Source organism: Arachis stenosperma, chromosome 10 (genome assembly GCF_014773155.1).
Source record: "Arachis stenosperma cultivar V10309 chromosome 10, arast.V10309.gnm1.PFL2, whole genome shotgun sequence".
Lineage (NCBI taxonomy): Eukaryota > Viridiplantae > Streptophyta > Magnoliopsida > Fabales > Fabaceae > Arachis > Arachis stenosperma.
The window spans coordinates 87,520,405-87,524,569 of record NC_080386.1 but is presented as its reverse complement, the minus strand read 5'-3'; the positions used below and the strand labels follow the sequence as shown (position 1 = coordinate 87,524,569).

Here is a 4,165-nt window from a genome sequence, read left to right as displayed (position 1 = left end):
GCGAGAACTGATGGCGGCATTCAAGAGAATCCGGAAGGTCTAAACCTTGTCTGTGGTATTCTGAGTAGGATTCAATGATTGAATGACTGTGACGTGCTTCAAACTCCTAGCAGGCGGGGCGTTAGTGACAGACGCAAAAGAATCGCTGGATTATATTCCGGCCTGACCGAGAACCGACAGCTGATTAGCCATATGCTGTGACAGAGCATAGGAACATTTTCACTGAGAGGATGGGAGGTAGCCACTGACAACGGTGAAACCCTTGCATAAGCTTGCCATGGAAAGGAGTAAGAAGGGTTGGATGAAGACAGTAGGAAAGCAGAGAGACGGAAGGGAAGGCATCTTCATACGCTTATCTGAAGCTCTCACCAATGATATACATAAGTATCTCTATCTTTATCTTTATGCTTTATTCATCATCTATACCCATTTGAGTCTGCCTGACTGAGATTTACAAGGTGACCATAGCTTGCTTCATACCAACAATCTCCGTGGGATCGACCCTTACTCGCGTAAGGTATTACTTGGACGACCCAGTGCACTTGCTGGTTAGTTGTGCAAAGTTGTGTAGTGAATCACAATTTCGCGCACCAAGTTTTTGGCGCCGTTGCCGGGGATTATTCTTGTGTATGGACAACTGACGGTTCATCTTGTTGCTTAGATTATGTATTATTTTTCTTCAGAGTTCTTAAGAATGAATTCTAGTGTTTCAAGGTGATGTTCTTATCATCACCAAAGCTGATTGATCATCATCAATTTAGCTCTTGAATGCAATGTCCTGCTGAAGCTTAGCTAGCTATGTCTAATTCCTTTAGACTAAAGCTTTAGACTAACATTGCATGATTCCTGGAATTCTCATTAAGAATTTTGATACCTTTATTTTCTTCTTCCACTTAATTTTCGAAAAATCCAAAAAAAATTACAAAATCATAAAAACAAAAAAAAAATTTCTTGTTTAAGTCTAGTGTCTCATTTTAAGTTTGGTGTCAATTGCATGTTTCTGTTCTTCTTGCATTTTTCAAATTTATGCATGTGTCTTCATTTATCTTCAAGTTGTTCTTGATGATTTCCTTGTTTTGATCTTTGAATTCTATTGACTTGAGTGTTTTGTGTTTCTCATATGCATTCTCATGTTGTTAGTGTCAGTAGTATACAAACTGCTAAGTTTGGTGTCTTGCATGCATTGTTATTTGATTTTAGTTGCATTTTGATTTTTCCTCATTATAAAAAATCCAAAAATATTTTTAATTTGTGTCTTTTCAAGTCAATAATACAGAGAATTAAAGATTCAGAACATACTGCAGAGGAATTATACAGAAAAAGCTGGGCATTCAAAAATGCCCAGTGAAGAAGACAGACTGGCGTTTAAACGCCAGCCAGGGTACCTGGTTGGGCGTTTAACGCCCAAAAGGGTATAGTTTTGGGCGTTAAACGCCAGAATGTGCACCATTCTGGGCGTTTAACGCCAGGATGGCACAAGGGGGAAGATTTTGTTTTCAAAATCAATTTTTTTCAAGTTTTCAAAGTTTTTCAAAATCAAATCTTTTTCAAATCAAATCTTTTCAATCAAATCTTTTTCAAAATCAATTTCTTTCCTTTTTCAAAGATACTTACTAACAATTAATGATTTGATTGAACATCTCAAATTTGTTGCCTTTTCTGTTGAGAAAGGTTTAATGTTTGAATCATATCTTTTCTTGTTAGGCAAGTCATTAATTTTTAAAAATCAAATCTTTTTAAAATTGTTTTCAAATCATATCTTCTCAATCACATCTTTTTAAAACCATAACTTTTTAATCATATCTTTTTAATCACATCTTTTAAAAACCAATCATATCTTCTCAACCACATCTTTTTCAAAATAGTTTTCAATCAAATCTTTTTAATTTCTAATTTCAAAATCTTTTTCAAAAATCACTTTACTTCTTTCCCACTTTTGTTTTCGAAAATCAATTAGTGTTTTTCAAAATGTTTTCAAAATCTTTTACTTAATTTTCGAAAATTACTTCCCTTATTCTCACATCCTTCTATTTATGAACTAACTCTATTCCTTAATGCAAAATTCGAACTCCATCTTCTTTGATAAGTTCGAATTTTCTACTTCTGTCTTCTACTTTTCTTTTCCTCTGACACCTCAAGGAATCTCTATACTGTGACATAGAGGATTCCATATTTTCTTGTTCTTTTCTCTTTCATATGAGCAGGAACAAAGACAAAGGCATTCTTGTTGAAGCTGACCCTGAACCTGAGAGGACCTTGAAGCGAAAGCTAAAAGAAGCTAAAGCACAACTCTCTGTAGAGGACCTAACCGAATTCTTCAAAGGAAAAGAAGATATGGCAGCCGAAAACAACAACAATGCCAACAATGCAAGGAAGGTGCTGGGTGACTTTACTGCACCTACTCCCGACTTCTATGGGAGAAGCATCTCTATCCCTGCCATTGGAGCAAACAACTTTGAGCTTAAGCCTCAATTAGTTTCTCTAATGCAACAGAATTGCAAGTTCCATGGACTTCCATTGGAAGATCCTCATCAGTTTTTAGCTGAATTTTTGCAAATCTGTGACACTGTCAAGACTAATGGGGTAGACCCTGAGGTCTATAGACTTATGCTATTCCCTTTTGCTGTAAGAGACAGAGCTAGGACATGGTTGGACTCACAACCTAAAGAAAGCCTGGACTCTTGGGAAAAGCTAGTCAATGCCTTTTTGGCAAAGTTCTTTCCACCTCAAAAATTGAGTAAGCTTAGAGTGGAAGTCCAAACCTTCAGACAGAAGGATGGAGAATCCCTCTATGAAGCTTGGGAAAGATACAAACAATTGATTAGAAAATGTCCATCTGACATGCTTTCTGAATGGAGCATCATAGGTATTTTCTATGATGGTCTCTCTGAACTATCCAAGATGTCTTTGGATAGCTCTGCTGGAGGATCTCTTCATCTGAAGAAGACGCCTACAGAAGCTCAAAGAGCTAATTGAAATGGTTGCAAATAACCAATTCATGTACACTTCTGAAAGAAATCCTGTGAACAATGGGACCAGTCAGAAGAAAGGAGTTCTTGAGATTAATGCTCTGAATGCCATACTGGCTCAGAATAAGATATTGACTCAACAAGTCAATTTGATTTCTCAAAGTCTGTCTGGAATGCAAAATGCACCAAGCAGTACTAAAGATGCTTCATCTAAAGAAGAAGCTTATGATCCTGAGAACCCTTCAATGGAAGAGGTGAATTACCTAGGAGAACCCTATGGAAACACCTATAATTCTTCATGGAGAAATCACCCAAATTTCTCATGGAAGAATCAAGAGAGACCTCAACAAGGTTTCAACAATAATGGTGGAAGAAACAGGTTTAGCAATGGCAAGCCTTTTCCATCATCTTCTCAGCAACAGACAGAAAATTCTAAGCAGAACCCCTCTGACTTAGCAACCATGGTCTCTGATCTAATCAAAACCACTCAAAGTTTCATGACTGAAACAAGATCCTCCATTAGGAATTTGGAGGCACAAGTGGGACAGCTGAGCAAGAAAGTTACTGAACTCCCTCCTAGTACTCTCCCAAGCAATACAGAAGAAAATCCAAAAGGAGAGTGCAAGGCCATCAACATGGCCGAATTTGGAGAGGAGGGAGAGGAAGTGAACGCCACTGAGGAAGACCTCAATGGGCGTGCACCAACCTCCAATGAGTTCCCTAATGAGGAACCATGGGAATCTGAGGCTCAAAATGAGACGATAGAGATTCCATTGGACTTACTTCTGCCTTTCATGAGCTCTGATGAGTATTCTTCCTCTGAAGAGGATGAGTATGTCACTGAAGAGCAAGTTGCTAAATATCTTGGAGCAATCATGAAGCTAAATAACAAGTTATTTGGAAATGAGACTTGGGAGGATGAACCCCCTTTGCTCACCAAAGAACTGGATGACTTGTCTAGGCAGAGATTACCTCAAAAGAGACAAGATCCTGGGAAGTTTTCCATACCTTGTACCATAGGCACCATGACCTTCAAGAAGGCTCTGTGTGACTTAGGGTCAAGTGTAAACCTCATGCCTCTCTCTGTAATGGAGAAGCTAGGGATCTTTGAGGTGCAAGCTGCAAGAATATCACTAGAGATGGCAAACAACTCAAGAAAACAAGCTTATGGACTTGTAGAGGATGTTTTAGTAAAG

General features: G+C 38.2%; 1 non-coding gene across 1 annotated transcript; it reads right to left on the bottom strand.

Moving 5' to 3' along the window:
- Positions 1–2,739: 2,739 nt before the first annotated feature.
- LOC130958706 (small nucleolar RNA R71) lies at positions 2,740–2,843 on the bottom strand. The gene has a single exon (XR_009077814.1). It is a non-coding gene; the product is annotated as a small nucleolar RNA R71 (small nucleolar RNA).
- Between the last annotated feature and the right edge of the window lie 1,322 nt (positions 2,844–4,165).